This window comes from Haematobia irritans, chromosome 1, assembly GCF_050003625.1.
Source record: "Haematobia irritans isolate KBUSLIRL chromosome 1, ASM5000362v1, whole genome shotgun sequence".
Classification (NCBI taxonomy): Eukaryota; Metazoa; Arthropoda; class Insecta; order Diptera; family Muscidae; genus Haematobia; species Haematobia irritans.
Window position 1 is genome coordinate 95041961 of NC_134397.1, and position 18874 is coordinate 95060834.

An 18874-nucleotide genomic window follows, 5' to 3' on the forward strand; every position below is an offset into this window, starting at 1 on the left:
TACACAACACTTTAATTCCGTATCCTCCGTCCATTCCAAGCAACAATCAACACACAATTGACACGCAAAATGAAAATCGTGCGTACCTACTCAATGTTTTTATAAAATTCTTTTCGCTGCAAAAAAGTTGAAAAATTAAATGGTCACGAAAAAAATGTACATCGTTTTTATGGCCATGTAATGGTTCTAGACATGTCTATACGTAAACTATAAAAACAAAACTTTTTTCCCTGCAAAAAAAGCCAAACAAATTAATGATCAGGTACATGATTTTCACAACCATGTGATGGTCTCAAATTCTATCATTTAAATTATAGAACATGTTTGCGGCATTTGAGAACCATTTAAATGCTTATTGCCAGCATACATTTTTCTCGGCTAGAATATTCTTTTCACAAAGACAAAATACGTGGGTTTCGCGACAACAACATGCTCTAAATAAACATTAATTGAATGTCCAAACATGTTATTTCTGTCCGTGTAGCTAACTTGAAGTTGAAAACACTGGCTGACCAATTTCAATACACTTGCGTTATAACTGCTATGCATATTGGTTTGATATGCTGCAATGGTGAACATGTTACTGCGTTACTTTATTGGTTGCAGATGGCATTGTAGCAAGCTGGTAAATTTTATTGTTACCTCGTGCATCGTTTCCACGGATGCAGGAGTCAACGAAAAGATTCAACAATCCATCCACGCACCCTATTATCCTCAAAAACTACTGCTATATGCTTGTAATAATAGTAATAAAAATACTGCAGTTATAAATAGGTTTATGACTTTGACCAGTGCACCAGAGCGTTCCAAATTAAGTGCATATTTCGCGCCGAGTTTAATGGAATGTTTGTCTCAAAAGGAAGCGTGAACAGTCTATGAAGTTGACAGGGTGACCCAAATTGAAGGTGAAGTGCAAGTTAATTTCAAAAGAATTTTATGACAATTGAGTATAAGGGGATTTAATAAGAGCACTACGAGTACACGCACAGAAAAAACATGTTTGCACATGGTTGCCGCATCCATTTAATGCTTATCTAGAGTATGTAATTGTCGTAATTGTTATATTTTGCCTTTGTAAAAATAATTTTCGAGCGGAGAAAAATATATGTTGGCAATAAGCATTTAAATGGTTCTCAAATGCCGCAAACATGTTCTATTATTGAAATGATGGAATTTGAGACCATTATATGGGCGGGAAAATCATGTACCTGACCATCCAATTTGTTTACTTTTTTGCAGAGAGAAAAGTATTTTTAAGCTTAAGTATAGACATGTCTAGAACCATTACATGACCATGTACATTGTTTTCGTGACCATTTAATTTTTTTGCAGCGAAAAGAATTTTATAAAAACATTGAGCATGTACACACGATTTTCAATTTGCGCGTCAGTCGTGTGTTGATTGTTTCTTGGAATAGACGGAGAATACGGAATTACTGTGTTTTGTGTTAATTTATTTATTCAGAAGTGGCACGTGGTTTTATGTGAACACAAAAAAGGAAAGTGTAATTGAAAAAAATGTACCTGATTTTTGTTCTGCATTTTGATATATGGTATAATTTATTTTTATTTGCAGTTACATGATGTCTGCGGTGGTACATTTGATGGGCACGAAGTAAATATGGAATGATAACTTATTGTTGAAATTGAACCAAAATAATATAGAGTGTGTAAAAATATGTGATGTTTGCTTGCACGACATTATAAATACAAATAAACAATGAATTAGTTTATAAATAAATAAAGTTTATTTTGTGTTTTCTTTTCTCAAGTGGCGTCCTTTTTTCGACCAAAACATTTTAGGTTGTGACCATCTTCTTTTAACTGGAAGAAAAACATTTTTGACGAATACCATAACATTTTAGATCGTGACCATTGTCTTTTAATGGAAACAAAATTCTTAGTTTTTAATTCGATTTTTGGTCGACCTTTTGTTAGAATAATAAATTCATGTTTTTTCAAGCTCGAGGTCTTCTTTAAATATTTTATTTATTCTTCCCAATATTTCGCGATTACGATATTAAATCGCTTCCTCAGGGGTATGTATAGTATGGACAACACAAAAATACTTATACCTACTGTAGATTCACTACACTCGTCAGCTGTGCAATACAGTGCAATTTCAATTTCGATTTTTTTCGGCAATTTCAATTAATTTGTTAATTGGTTCAATTAAAACTTTAGTTGATTTTGGCCGAAAAAATATGATGAAATCTATTATTTCCCACCAAAACAAATTAGAAGTTGCTCCACACATACATATATCTTTTTAAGCGCATCCCGGGATCCGCCATCAATTTTTTTGACACATCCGATTAATTTCTTTTGGACAAGACTTAGAAAATACGTCTAAGTGTAGGCGAAAATACGACAGGCGGTAGGCGAAACATTTTTGCCGCGACGACAAATACAATAAGCTTGTCGGCATTTTCTTGTTTCCAACTGTTTCACAGAAAAAATATATTTCAGTTAAAAAGTTGATTGAAGCCGAAAACTTTTTCAATTAAAAAAATAATTGATACTATTAACCTTTTAATCAAACTAGAAAAATTAAGTCAATTAAGTCAATGATTTTTTAAATTTTCAATTAAAAAATTAATTGATATAATTAACTTTGTAATCAAATTCGAAAGAGTAAGACATTAAACAAATTATGGATATATTTTTTTTTTAATTTTTAATTAAAAGAAAATGAAAATATGAATTTTTTAATCAAACTAAAAGGGATTAAAAATAGTTAAAGAAAGTAATTGAAATACAGTATAGTGATTAAAAATAGTTTCGTTTTTAATTTGAAAAAAAAATTAATTGAATTTTGCAATCAACATCAATTAAAAATTTAATTGAATCAATTTTTAATTGAAATTTGCTATTGAAATCAATAAATTTTTTAATCAAGAAATTGTTTGATACCCAATTAAATCTGTGATTGATACTATCATTTTCATGATTGAAGACATTTCAATTAAAAAATTAATTGGATCAATTAATTTTGTGATTGAATGTGAAAAAAAATTCCTGTGGTTTGATGGTCAATATAGCATGGTTTTTCAATATTTAATAAAGGAGTTGTATAAAAACATGTATTATCTTGTTTTTTGTTGAGTTATGAGGAATGAAAATAATAATTAAACATTTTATATGTCTGGGAGTCATAGTACAATCATATCACAGACATTTGAATTGACGTTTCGATGTCCAATAGTGTTTGTGGCTGTGTGTGCTAAGGGGTTCTGATAAAAATAAAAAGTGAAATTGGTGAAAAAAAAAATTGTTCATTTGTTTTTTAAATATCTTCATTTAAATGAACTTCAAAGCAATGCAAAGGATCCAAAAACAGAGTACTTCCGTCCTATGACAAGACCATGCCAAATTCATTGTAGATGATCCAAGTTTGCTCTACATCCGGATCATATGCTGGAGATCCAAAATACTTTTTTATACCCTCCACCATAGGATGGGGGGTATATTAACTTTGTCATTCCGTTTGTAACACATCGAAATATTGCTCTAAGACCCCATAAAGTATATATATTCTGGGTCGTGGTGAAATTCTGAGTCGATCTGAGCATGTCCGCCCGTCCGTCCGTCTGTTGAAATCACGCTAACTTCCGAACGAAACAAGCTATCGACTTGAAACTTGGCACAAGTAGTTGTTATTGATGTAGGTCGGATGGTATTGCAAATGGGCCATATCGGTCCACGTTTACGTATAGCCCCCATATAAACGGACCCCCAAATTTGGCTTGAGAGGCCTCTAAGAGAAGCAAATTTCATCCGATCCGGCTGAAATTTGGTACATGGTGTTAGTATATGGTCTTTAACAACCATGCAAAAATTGGTCCACATCGGTCCATAATTATATATAGCCCCCATATAAACGGACCCCCAAATTTGGCTTGTGAGGCCTCTAAGAGAAGCAAATTTCATCCGATCCGGCTGAAATTTGGTACATGGTGTTAGTATATGGTCTCTAACAACCATGCAAACATTGGTCCACATCGGTCCATAATTATATATAGCCCCCATATAAACGGAACCCCAAATTAGGCTTGTGAGGCCTCTAAGAGAAGCAAATTTCATCCAATCCGGCTGAAATTTGGTACAAGGTGTTAGTATATGGTCTCTAACAACCATACAAAAATTGGTCCACATCGATCCATAATTATATATAGCCCCCATATAAACCAATCCCTCGATTTGGCTTGCGAGGCCTCTAAGAGAAGCACATTTTATCCGATCCGGCTGAAATTTGGTACATGGTGTTAGTATACAAACTCTAACAACCATGCGAAAATTGGTCCACATCGGTCCATAATTATATATAGCCCCCATATAAACCGATCACCAGATTTGACCTCCGGAGCCTCTTGGAAGACCAAAATTCATCTGATTCAGTTGAAATTTGGTATGTGGTGTTAATGTATGGCATCAAACTCCCATTCAAAAATTGGTCGATATCGGTCCATAATTATATATAGGCCCCATATAAACCGATCCCCAGATTTGACCTCCAAAGCCCCTTGGAAGAGCAAAATTCTTCCCATTGGGTTGAAATTTGGTACGTGATGTTAGTATATGGTATCCAACAACCATGCAGGAAATGGTTCCTATCAGTCCATAATTATATATAGCTCCCATATAAAGCGATCCCCAGATTTGACCTCCGGTGCCTTTTGGAGAAGCAAAATTCATCCGATCTGCTTGAAATTTGGTACGTGGTAGAAGTATATGATATTTAACAACCATGCCAAAAGTGGTTCATATCAGTCCATAATCATACATAGCTTCATATAAACCGACCCCGAGATTTGGTTTTGGAGCCTCTTGGAGGAGCAAATTTCATCCGAGTGAGTTGAAATTTGGTACATTGTGCTAGTATATGGTCGTTAACAACCATGCCTAACTAGGTCCATATCGGTCTATAGTTATATATGGCCCTTTGATAAATCGATCCCCAATCACGCAAAAATTGGTCCATATCAAGTTCATAATTGTATATAGCCCCCATGTAAGCGACCCCCATATTTCAATTCTGGCTCTCTACGTACCGTGCAAAAAGTTCATATCGATTCGTAATTATTTGTAGACTTAACTATACATAACTTTTTTTGTCTAATATATACCATGTATGGACTAAATCACAATTTAGAAAACGATGTTAAGAAGTTTTAAGATACCACAACCCAAGTAATTCGATTGTGGATGATAGTCTTTCGTAGAAGTTTCTACGCAATCCATGGTGGAGGGTACATAAGATTCGGCCTGGCCGAACTTACGGCCGTATATACCTGTTGGAAGCTTTTTTTTTGCTGTTTTTTTTATTGTTTATTTATTTATAATTATTTTGAAAATCAATTCAGTTACATTTTTGAATTCTATAGTATAGTGGTATCGAAAATATATGAAAATGTTAACTAGCATGTCTGAAGCATTTTCCCTAATTTCTACGAAAATCTCATCCTTCCAATAAAATAAAACTGTCTTCAAAATTGGTTCATTTTGACTTTTTGTGTGTGCTCATCTTCAACACTCCACTTTTTACGTTTTTGGGTTTTCGCAACCATAGAGACATTATTGCGAATATCTCCATCTTGAGTTTATATTTCCCTTGTTTCCGGCATTGTATATCACTTGAATTTCCTATTTACAATGATAACAGATTTTTCACCGAAAAGATAACCTAATTACAATGAAGACATTTCATGGCTTCCATTATTATCCCTTGGTTGTTTTTTTTTTGTTTTTGCATAATTCATTTTAAGTACTATTTTATTGTCAACATTTACTGTTTTTTTTTTTTTTTTGTGAGAAAACTCTTTCACTATTGACTGAGACAACAGAAGGTCTTGCCCGAGGGTGAGAGGAGGAGAACTTCAATGTCAGCATGATGTGTTGAAAATTCGAATCCACTTGTTGGAGATTATGCGAACAAACGATGACAGAGAGGCAGCAGTGGCAAGGGCACCAAACAACCATCGCCGACAGATTCACTTTACTTGGTAAACACTGGGAATCCTGCAACAAGTATTTGCCAAGAAAAGGAGTTTAAAGCGACGTCATCATCAGACAAGGATGACATGAAGATGTGCAACAAAATCTCAATAGCAAAAAAAAAAAACAAAGTTTTGTGTGGCCAAATATGAAGGTGCTCAAGGGAATTTTTTATCTAATTGAAGGTCACAGTCACCATCGGTGTCGTTTGCCATTGTTTTGGGTCTTCTTTGGTTTAGTTTAGGAAAACAATTGTTTCCTAAAGGCTACATAGCAGCATGGTGCGATTGCATGGAAGCCAAACACTTTTCCTGGCCAATCAAGAAATTGACACTAAAAAGCAGCTGCTTTTATCCAAAACATTAGGTTAGGTTAGGTGGCAGCCCGAAGTATGAGGCTCATTTAGACTATTCAGTCCATTGTGATACCACATTGGTGGGAACTTCACCAATGTGGTATCACAACTAAGTGCTGCTCTTCTATTCCATGTTAATCTCAATGACAAGGGACCTCCTTTTTAAAGCCGAGTCCGAACGGCGTTTCACATTGCAGTGAAACCACTTAGAGAAGCTTTGAAACCCTCAGAAATGTCACCAGCATTACTGAGGTGGGATAATCCACCGCTGAAAAACTTTTTGGTGTTATTCTGAAAAAAAAAACAAGTATATACGGCCGTAAGTTCGGCCAGGCCGAATCTTATGTACCCTCCACCATGGATTGCGTAGAAACTTCTACGAAAGACTGTCATCCACAAATTTCAACTCACATGGTTGTTAAATATCATATACTACCACCACGTACCAAATTTCAACCAGATCGGATGAATTTTGCTCCCCCAAAAGGCACCGGAGGTCAAATCTGGGGATCGGTTTATATGGGAGCTATATATTATTATGGACTGATAGGAACCAATTCCTGCATGGTTGTTGGATACCCTATACTACCATCACGTACCAAATTTCAACCGAATGGGAAGAATTTTGCTCTTCCAAGGTGCTGCGGAGGTCAAATCTGGGGATCGGTTTATATGGGACCTATATATAATTATGGACCGATATCGACCAATTTGTGCATGGGTGTTTGAGGCCAAACATTAACATCACGTACCAAATTTCAACTGAATCAGATGAATTTTCGTCTTCCAAGAGGCTCCGGAGGTCAAATCTGGTGATAGGTTTATATGGGGGCTATATATAAGTATGGACCGATATGGACCAATTTTTGCATGGTTGTTAGAGACCATATACTAACACCATGTACCTAATTTCAGCCGGATCGGATGAAATTTGCTTCTCTTAGAGGCTCCGCAAGCCAAATCGGGCGATCGGTTTATATGGGGGCTATATATAATTATGAACCGATATGGGCCAATTTTTGCATGGTTATTAGAGACCATATACTAACACCATGTACCAAATTTCAGTCGGATCGGATGAAATTTGCTTCTCTTAGAGGCCTCTCAAGCCAAATTTGGGGGTCCGCTTATATGGGGGCTATACGTAAAAGTGGACCGATATGGCCCATTTGCAATACCATCAGACCTACATCAATAACAACTACTTGTGCCAAGTTTTAAGTCGATAGCTTGTTTCGTTCGGAAGTTAGCGTGATTTCAACAGACGGACGGACGGACGGACGGACATGCTCAGATCGACTCAGAATTTCACCACGACCCAGAATATATATACTTTATGGGGTCTTAGAGCAATATTTCGATGTGTTACAAACGGAATGACAAAGTTAATATACCCCCCATCCTATGGTGGAGGGTATAAAAACAAATAGCGCACTCATATGAAGCAAAATTTTCAAGTGTTGCCAACACGGACATTAAAGCTCCGCAAAAAACGGCCCAGTCTTATGGCTAAACTGTATAAATGCCCATTAAAATAGTTTAGCCATAAGACTTGGCTACCTGGAAGCTCATAGTGCATGAGATAGCTGTTATGACAGATATAAACCATATAAACTTAAACCGTGTTTTCAGGATGTCAGATAACATTCCAAGAACTATTGGTGTGAAGTATAATGATTACTCCAGGTGGTGTTATGGTGTAATGGTTGGCATGCCCGCCTTGTATTCAAATTGTCGTAGGCTCAATCCCAGATTCCTCCAAAAACCAAAGAGGTTTTCAGTGGTGGCTTATCCCATCTCAATAATGCTGGTGAAATTTCTGAGCGATGTGACATGCCATTCATACTCGGTTATAAGACGGAGGTCCCTTGTCCGTGAGCTTAACATAGAATCGGCCAGCTTAAGAGAGAAGTTCGCCACCTGTGCTTAAGAGAGAAGTTCGCCACCTATGCTATCATAATGGACCCAATTGTCCACACATCGGGCTGCCACTATATCTTACCTAAGGCACTTCTAGGATTAAAAAAAAAACTTTAACCAAAGCAGTTTGCTACGGTATTTAGAACAATCAGGGTGGTTCAATAGGAGAAAATAAGTGGATAGTTTTAACGGTAAAAGCTAGAACTACCTATATGTGGTATTTAATTGACTGAATAGTCTAAGTGAGCCTGAAATAACGCCGGCTTCAATATTTACATTTTGGGAAAAGTTCCCTAACCTAATATCTTTGGAAGAGGTGCTCGCATTTAGCCCCTGGGATCTAGTGATTTACCACCTCGCGACTTCTTCTTTTGAAGAGACCTATGCCAATGCCAACGTCTATCTCATATGCACAGAAAAACTATCACCAACATATTTCCAAATAAAACGTTGATTGAAATCAGAAACGTAATTAATTAAAAAAATAAAAGTCATTTGAGGAAATTTTTTCAGATTTTTTTTTTTTTATAATATATTTTTATAAAATATTAATGTAATTAAATTAAAAAACCAATTAAAAAAGGATAATAAATTTTATTCTGAAAACATTAGTTGCATACTATTCATTGGTTCACTAAATTTTGACTTAAATCTAAAAAAAAAATCAATCGGAAAATTCATAAGACACTATAAACTCTTGTAAAATTACTTCATCCAAAGGATAAACAAATTATAAATAAATAAACAATAATACAATAAATAATTGGTAGCCTCAAATAAACAATTAATTTACTCTTTTTTGACGAAACTCAATTAAATTATTAATTGAACCGATTAAAAAATTAACTGAAGGTGCCGGAATAAATCAAATAATTTTTTAATCAAGTACATTTTTAATCTCTAATTAAGTTTGTGATTGAAGAAATTTCAATTTATCTCATTTTACAATAAGTCCTCTTATTGGAAACCCTTATATTAAAATTAAAATTGTTTATATTCTGAAAATTGGAAAACATTAAGTTTTCCAGCTTCTGTTCTATGTAAGTTCTAGGACCGTATACATTCTGCTGATCATCTCAAAATTGCGATGGCCTTTTGCTCTGTGGATCTCTCTCTCCTCACAGCATATTTCAAGTTAATAATGCTGTACTGATATCAAGTGCTCCACTTTGAAGTGATAGTGGACTCAATGCAAACGATTGGTCGACCTTTTATGTTTTATGCGATTAAAGAAGTAATAAAATGTTGCATTAAAAGCAATTATGGTAGAGATAATTTTCCATTTAACTTGGACATTCAAGGAGCAATGCAAATCTATAGTTTTCTGCTGAGAAGACGTTTTGTTGTTCGCTCGTTCCTACGTTGTGCCCATGGAGAAAATAAAATGGGCTTCCGTTTTTACTTTTTTTGTTTTGGAGTTGAAGCAACAATGTGGACCAGTTTACGAGTACTACGGTTAGTTTTTACTTTACTCCCCATTTGCTTCCCCAAAAAATTTTATGGCAATGATTTTTGGGATCCTTCACGGTGGACGATGGAATTTATGTTTGTTCCGTTTATTTGTTTCACTCCAAATTCTTTATTATTATGCCTTGGTCAGCAGGAGAAATATGACCAAGAGTACGGCAAGTACATCATCCCCTTGCCGCTTCTACCTCCCGCCACCCAAATGGAGATAATAATGTAGACGTAATTTTTATGGTCTGACTATGCATAAAGGAGAATTAACATGCAATACAACTAAAACTTAATGGAATTTTCACAATGAGGATTTTTTTCCTATTTATCCTGGATATTTGCTTGAATATAGGGGAGATGGATGTTTGTTGGTATAATGCTTCAGTTTCGATTCTTTCGAACGGATTTCGGTTTACTAAGAAATGCCTGTACGGTGTATGGTGTAATAAACTGGCCCATTTCGCCCTTTCAAAACATAAAAGGAAAAACGGAATAGTAATAAAGTAATTGTTAATAGTCTCATTAGGAAAGACTACGCGGCCTGGATTGATGGTAAAAGCAGGGCTAAAAAATCCCAAAAGATTATAATCAGTCTTGATTTATGTTAGAATTCCACTATGATCCTCCTGGCGAATTTGGATATCATTCGTGTAACTGAACAATTTCACAGCAACAAATGCCAATTGATTAAAGTTGCATTGGCGTTTAGAATTCGTTGATTCTTAAATGTCTATGTCCGGGAAAGAATACCAAAAGACATTTAAATATAATTAAGTTTTTTGTTTTGTAAAAAAAACAACAAAAGTTGGAGTAAAAAGTGTTTAAAAATATTTTGCCGATATAAAAAGTGGCCACATTTCATTTAATTTTCCCTCGTTTTATACACTCCACCAACTTTGCCGTTCCGTTTATCACACATTTGAGCGTGTTATATTTATCTAACTGCGGGAGTCTCTATTGTTCGCGGTGGTCCTTACTGAGCTAAAGGCTAAATGGGTACTTTCTGGCCCATTTTAAAACACATGATGCGCCCTTACTGTCTCTGACATCTGGAATTTTAAACCTTGTCTGGCTCAACGGGGTCCCTACTGACCCATCTGTTTATATTTACTGAAACTTATTGAGCCGCCGAGCCCTTATTGACTCAACATGGTCCTTACTGACCAGCATCTCGAACACCGAAACTTTGGGGTCCCTACTGACTCGCTGTGGTCCTTACTGGCCTAAAGGGTCCCTTCTGACCCATTACATTATATATGATTAATAATTCAGAGTATATTTTGTAAAGTCCCGGCTGCTTTTAGCTGAGTAAATAAATAAATAAATAAAAACACATCGAAATATTTCTCTCAGACTCCACAAAATATATATTGGCTGGGTCGTGGTGAAATTCGGAGTCAATCTAGTGATGTTTGTCAGCCCGTCCGTCTGTTGAAATCACGCTAACTTCCGAACAAAAGAAACTATCCATCTATTGAAAGTTGGCACAAGTACACGCAGAGAAGGAACATGATCACCCAAACATGTTTCAAGAGCAAAATGTTATTTTTGGACTGTGAACATGTAACAGTTTTGTCGCAAAAATGTTGTTTTCTCGGCAACCATAAATCAGATATATAATTTCCGAGAAAATAATATGTTAGCGGCAAACATATTCCATGTTCACTGTGCAAAAATAGCAATTTGCTCTTAAAACATGGTTGGGGTGATCATATTCCTTCGCGGCGTGTAGTTGTTATTGATGTAGGTCGAATGGCATTGCAAATGGGCAATATCGAACCAATTTTAGGTATAACCCTCAGAGTTTGCTTGCGGATTACCTTGGAGGAGCAAATCTCATCCGATCCGGATGATAATTGGTACGCGATGTTGGTATATGCTCTGCCCAGATTTGATTTTCGGGGCTTCCTAGAGGTGCAAATTTCAATTTTGATTTTCGGGGCTTCCTAGAGGTGCAAATTTCATCCAATCCGCTTGACATTTGGTACGTGATGTCAATGTATGTCTTCGAATCACCATGCAAAAAATGGTCCATATCGGTCCATAATTAAATACAGCCCCATGTAGGTTAGGTTAGGTTAGGTTAAAGTGGCAGCCCGATTAAATTTCAGGATCACTTAGACTATTCAGTCCATTGTGATACCACATTTAACTAAAAGTACCTATTACATATGGGCACTTCTAGTCTTAACCACTGAACCTTCTCTATTATTTACTTTTGTGGAACCAACCAGATTGCTCCAAAAACATTAACAAACTGCTTAAGTTAACGTTTTCCAGGTCAGCCAGTAATCTAAAGCTATATGCTCCTAAAATTCGCTCACGCCTTACACAAAAAGCAGGACACTCACACAAGAGGTGTTTAATTGATTCCTTTTCCTCCACGTCATGACAGCTTATACAATAGTCATTATACTTCGCACCTATAGTTTTTGCAAATTCGCCTATCAGGCAGCGACCCGTTATAGCAGATATCAGGAGTGCTATCTGACGCCTTGAGAACACTAGCATATCTAGTGTGCGGTTTAAGTTTAAATGGGGCCATATTTGCTTGGTGTCGTTACAACCCTTGCAATTTTCCCATCGAATATTGGCCATCATAACAGCCTTCTCACGCAGTAAGAGCTTGCAGGTGGCCAGAGGCATACCAACAGATTCTAGTTCCCCTGGAATATGTAAGGTAGTTCCTAGCCTTGCTAACACATCTGCTTCACAGTTCCCCGGTATGTTCCTATGACCAGGCACCCATATTAGGTGAATATTGTACTGATCAGCCATCTCGTTGAGAGATTTGCGGCAGTCTATGGCCGTTTTTGAGTTAAGGAACACAGAGTCCAAGGATTTTATTGCAGGTTGACTGTCTGAGTATATATCAATGCCAATATTTGTTGGAACATTACTTCTCAGCCAATTCACCACCTCTCTTATTGCCAATATTTCAGCCTGAAAAACACTATGTAAACCCCATGTAAACCGATCTCTAGATTTTACTTCTTCATCCGATTGAAACTTGGTACGTGATGTCAGTATATGATTTCTAACTTACGGACGTGTATGATTGTTTGTAATCAAAAATAATTATAGTAAAACACATTTATTACATTGTAGAACTAAATGTTTTTAAATGATTTAAAATAAAGGTCAATTGGCATTAGTAGGGCGTTTGAGATTGTATGGCAACAATACAAAAACATTCAACAAAGGTGACTTTGATTGAACGATTTTGATTTAGTTTTAAAAAATGGTTATTTAAATTGATTTACCACTTTGTGTATTAAAATCCTCACCTACGACAACGTATGGCAAAGAGGCGATTTTCGACTAAGGTAGCCCTCGATTTTTGTTTTCTGCTAAATTCAAAGAGAAGATCATTGTCCCTTAAACTTGAAAGTTCAATAATGGAATTTTCATTATTTTTTCCAAAACAATAAAATCGCGAATCCAATCTGTTTTTCTGATTTAGGAAAAAAACTCTAATCATTCTCAAAACCAAGATTTTTTCTGTTTAATTCTGATTACCATACTAGAACTCCCAATATGCCGTTGCAATTATAACACATTCAGCATTAATCATTCGAAATTTGTATCACATTTCACTGACATGAGGAGCAAGTGCATTTCAATAGGCATTGCATATGCACGAAGTAGTAGGTGGATTGTGACAAGTGTTTATAAACGCCTTCTGGTATTTGGCCAAACTTACATGAATGTCATGACGTCATTAGTACGTTAAGAATTCTAAACAAAACTCAAACAACTTAGTTGTAACACCGTCATTCTTATAAAAATCTATGAAGTCAGTAAAAATCTAACGACGTAATGTATTTATTCACATAAAAACATATATATTTACATATTGATATAGACTAATAAATATGCCCAGTCGAAAAATAGCGGAACTGCTTCGAGGCCCATGGAGGCCGGGTTAGCTAAACATTATTTTATTTGGTTTAACTAATTTGCAAAAAATTAATCTAGTAAAATTGAACTTAATTTATATAAAAATTGTTTTCATTCATTTTGAGGCGAAGAAAAAAATTACAATTTACCACAGACCCCATTCGATTGTGTTTTGATCATTTTATGTTTGCGTCTTTAGATATTTCTTCAAACAAAAATTCGAAATTTAATATAATTTAATTTTTTGTTTAATTAACTTGAAATTTATTTTGATTTAATTTAATTTAAAAAAAAAATTATGATAAAATAAGTTATGTTATTTTATGGCGATTTCGATTCTAGAGAAGGTGTACAATTATCGAAATTTAGAGGGATTCTAGAGGGCATAATGCAAACATGGTTTCCCCGCTGGTTGGTGTAGGAATTCAATCGCAGAGGTATGGTTCAATCGAATGGCATTAAGATCAAGCTCATATTAACTAAGCTAAGTTGTAAAATGCCACATTTGGAGGCAGAATTTCTGAGGATAGTAAACCGGGCCGAGGCAGTATGACATGTTCGAAGAAGAAAAAAAATAAAAACAGTATGCAACAAGTCATCGCCACCTCCAACATTTTTTGTTTAACTTTTTGCAATTTGCGAACTTGTTACCCCAACGAACAAAATCCAAACATGAGCATTTGGCATACTACTGTATGTCTGTATGCCTGCCATATTCGTATAAGGCCAATCTATGTTAGTACAGTGCAATGTGCACAACGAACTGGTATTTGTGAATGAGAATTTATGCTCCTTAGGATTTGGGTGAGTGTTGTAGCCAACACAGTTTAATCAACACCTTAAAGAGCCTATTAATTATCTAGGACTTACCTTTTACATTAAATTCCAATTTAGTAATGACTAAATTATTGTGTGGACTTGAATGCATGGGCTTCAAACTCTCTCTCTCTCTCTCTCTCTCTCTCTATAAAATTAATTTCAATTTCTGAGGAATTAGAAATACCTAGAGATTTTGTAATTTACACATACAGTGGGTGACAAAACAATGGAAACATTTTACTAATATTTCATTTTCAACTTTAAGGCCCTCCAATGTTCTTATATATATATCTTATTATGAAATAAAAAAAAAAAATATTAGTATTCAATGGAAATTTTAAAATAATTTATTATTATTCGTCGGACTGTAGGTCGCATAGCTGATGAAGCAGGTCTTAAATTTTACCGTCCAGCAAAAAACCCATTACCATTGGCGATGGTAATATACCATTATGGTGTGGGGTTGTTTTTCTGGCCAAAGAAAGGGCCCAATTCATGTCGTTAAAGATACCCTTACTGGAATTTGCTATAAACAAATCCTGAATGATATCATATTTCCATTTGCCGAAGGAAACATGCCCCAACATGACAATGACCCAAAACCCACCTCCAAGATTGTTACCGAGTGGCTATTTTCGACATAGTCTGCCCAATCCCCAGATTTAAACCCCACTAGCCACCGTGGTGCAATGGTTAGCATGCTCGTCTTGCATACACTAGGTCGTGGGTTCGATTCCTGCTACGACCGAACACCAAAAAGTTTTTCAGCGGCGGATTATCCCACCTCAGTAATGCTGGTGATATTTCTGAGGATTTTAAAGCTTCTCTAAGTGGTTTCACTGGAATGTGGAACGCCGTTCGGACTCGGCCATAAAAAGGAGGTCCCTTGTCATTGAGCTTAACATGGAATCGGGCAGCACTCAGTGATAAAAGAGAAGTTCACCACTGTGGTATCACAATGGACTGAATAGTCTAAGTGAGCCTGATACATCGGGCTGCCACATAACCTAACCTAACCCCACTAGAAAATCTGTGGGATATAATTGCGGGTCCTAACCGCAATTATACCAACAAATCAGATCTCATAGAAGCTGTTACTTCGGAGTGGGAAAGGGTTTCTAAGGATATAATCGACAATTTAATTAACTGCATGCCTCAGCGATGTGATGCTATGATCAAGAATAAGGGAAACCCAACAAACTATTAATACAACATTTTTTTGTTTTTTCTTTTTTATTGCAAAAGTTTTCATTGTTTTGCAAATAACGTACAAATGATTAGCATGACATTTTTGTTTTTTTTTCAACTCTTTTTGATTTTGTATTAATATTTTATTCTTCCTTTTAAATTACAAATTGTGGCTATTGTGCATAACATTCATAAAGAATTAAAATATAGTTTAAAGTTTCCATTGCATTGTCTCTTACTGTATAATAAAAAACTCTGAGAGTCGATTATTCAATAATCGTAAAAAGCGCCTTGGGTTACATTTTGTAGTTTTCATATTAGAAACGGTTCCATTAAATTAAGCATATTACGTAAAAAACGAAAAAAAATTTATAGAAATAAAAGTTTGAAAAAATGATCAATAGAAATACAATTTAAAAAAAAATTTTGTAGCAAACAAAATTTTGCAAAATTTTCTATAGAAATAAAATTTTGCAACATATTCTATAGAAACAAAATTTTGACTAAATTTTCTATAGAAATAAAATTTTGACTAAATTTTATATAGAAAAAAATATTTCTATAGTAATAATATTTTGAATACATTTTTATAGCAGTATCAAGTATCAGTGAGCATCAGCATTTTGAGAAAATTTGTTATAGAAATAAAATTTGACAATTTTTTCTTATAGAAATAAAATTTTGCAAAAAATTATCAATAAAAATACAATTTTAGAAAATTTTTTGTGTAGTAAATAAAATTCTGCAAAATATTCTACAGAAACAAAATTTTGACTAAATTGTCTATAAAAATAAAATTTAGACAAAATTTTCTATAGAAATAAAATTTTGACCAAATTTTCTAATAAAATAATCTATTACTATAAAATTTTGGCAAAATTTTCTATAGAAATAAAATATTGACCAAATTTTCTAATAAAAAAATCTATTACTATACAATTTTGCCAAAATTTTCTATAGAAAATGGATCGATCCAGCCCATCTCCTAGTCTAACATTCTAGGAAACATAAAAAGATAGCCGTAATTGGAAGTTTTCATTTACAACCATGCTGTACATTGATCGAATGAATAACGCAATGAAACTAATTTGCATAAAAACTTGCTTAGTTACAAAAATCTGAAGTGTTTTAAAAATTTGGTTTAACCGGAGTCGGAGTCGAGCAACATTTTTACGACTCCGACTCCAGCAAAATCTTCAGACTCCGACTCCGGCTCCACAGCCCTGGTTTTGTCAAAATCAGAGATGGTCCGTGTAGCAATTTTTTGGGTTTCTACTGTCAAAAAGTTGTAAACGTCGAAAATGTCATATAACTGTATAAAACGTAAAAAACTTAGTAAATGTCAAAAACACCTACAGGATCCTTATATTTGATTTCAAAAACTATTTTTAATATCCTAAGTAATGAAAACGTCATATTGACGTATTTTAGAATTTTTTTTAATAATAATATTTTGAAATTTTTACTCAAAAGCAATTTGCAGGCATAAACGTTTGAATGCAACGCATTTTCAAATTGCTGTAACTGTGAAAGTTCTTGTGGCAAAAATTGGATTTATGCAGATTTAAATTTATTAATAACTCCAATTTTAATACGGCTATGTGAAATCCAACTGGTTTTTTTTGAAGGAAAAGGCATTCTCAAGGAAGACATAAATGGTTCTAAAAAACGTACACTGTACAAGAAAATACTGATATTGCAAAAAAACTAAGTATTTCATACTTCATTTCATAAATAAAAACAAGTAAGGAAAGTCTAAAGTCGGGCGGGGCCGACTATATTATACCCTGCACCACTTTGTAGATCTAAATCTTCGATACCATATCACATTCGTCAAATGTGTTGGGGGCTATATATAAAGGTTTGTCCCAAATACATACATTTAAATATCACTCGATTTGGACAGAATTTTATAGACTTTTACAACATCTATAGACTCAAAATTTAAGTTGGCTAATGCGCTAGGGTGGAACACAATTTTAGTAAAAAAATATGGGAAACATTTAAATCTGAAGCAATTTTAAGGAAACTTCGCAAAAGTTTATTTATGATTTATCGCTCGATATATATGTATTAGAAGTTTAGGAAAATTAGAGTCATTTTTACAACTTTTCGACTAAGCAGTGGCGATTTAACAAGGAAAATGTTGTGTTTAAAAATTGTGCCCGAAACACATTTTGTTTATATCGGAACATATGAAAAACATATTTTTCTAACAGTGCAGTTTTCCACATATTTTTCTGTTTTGTTGGAAAATCAAGCGGGTTTAAGTGAAACAATTCTGTCAACGATGTTGATAGGATAAAATGCCATTGACAATTTTTTGGAGCTAGTCACAAGTGTTAGTTGTAACAAAAAACCGAGTCATGTGAATTTAGACCCACTTTCCTTCAAATAATCTCAAACATTCAATGAAACTACAGTAGAATTCATTTATAGCGACCTCGTTTATAACGACCATCCGTTTATAACGACGGATTTTCAAAGCAAGTTTGGTTCTTAATAGTTTGTACATGCGCAAGCATTCGCTTAGAACGACTCCGGTTTTAGCGATCATCTGCTCTTAACGACCAATTTGCACGTCTGCTTTGGAATGGACATTCGGTTATAACGACGATGTAAGTTCTGTTACTAATTTTTATTTTTTTTTTCATTCCATTTTTTGTCGTCAGCCAATACTAAATAAAGAAACCTACTGCGGGGAGTCACAGAATTTGTTTTCGACTATCCCAAACAGAGGTGCAAATGACAAAGAAGAAATATTCAAACCAGTTTGGGGTGAGTTAGAGTTCAAACCAGGGCTGGGATGAGTTCGTAAATATCGATGACAACGTCGTGACATCAGAAGAACCTTCATTGAGAGAAATAGTAGAGAACACAAAAGAAAATGATGAAACTCAGAGCGATACACACAAAAAAATATTTTTCTGATTCAATCATGAAATTAATTGATCCAATTAATTTTTTAATTGAAATGTCTTCAATTACGAAAATGATAGTATCAATCACAGTTTTAATTGGGCATAGAAAAAATCCTTGATTAAAAAATTAATTGATGTCATTAGCAATTTTCAATTAATTTTTTAATTGATTCAATTAAAAATTTAATTGATTTTGAGTGCCAACCCCAATTAATTTTTTATTTAAAAAGGTAACTATTTTCAACTACTTTCTGAATTGGCTTAGAGTTTTTATTTTGATTAAGAAATGTTCATCACTTTTTTTTAACTGACTTAGTCT

At 34.5% G+C, this 18874-nt stretch overlaps 1 protein-coding gene across 11 annotated transcripts in view; it reads right to left on the reverse strand.

The window, feature by feature from the left end:
• Positions 1-18874, reverse strand: part of fru (sex determination protein fruitless) — a 1011467-nt gene that overhangs the window by 200128 nt on the left and 792465 nt on the right. The window lies entirely within an intron of this gene.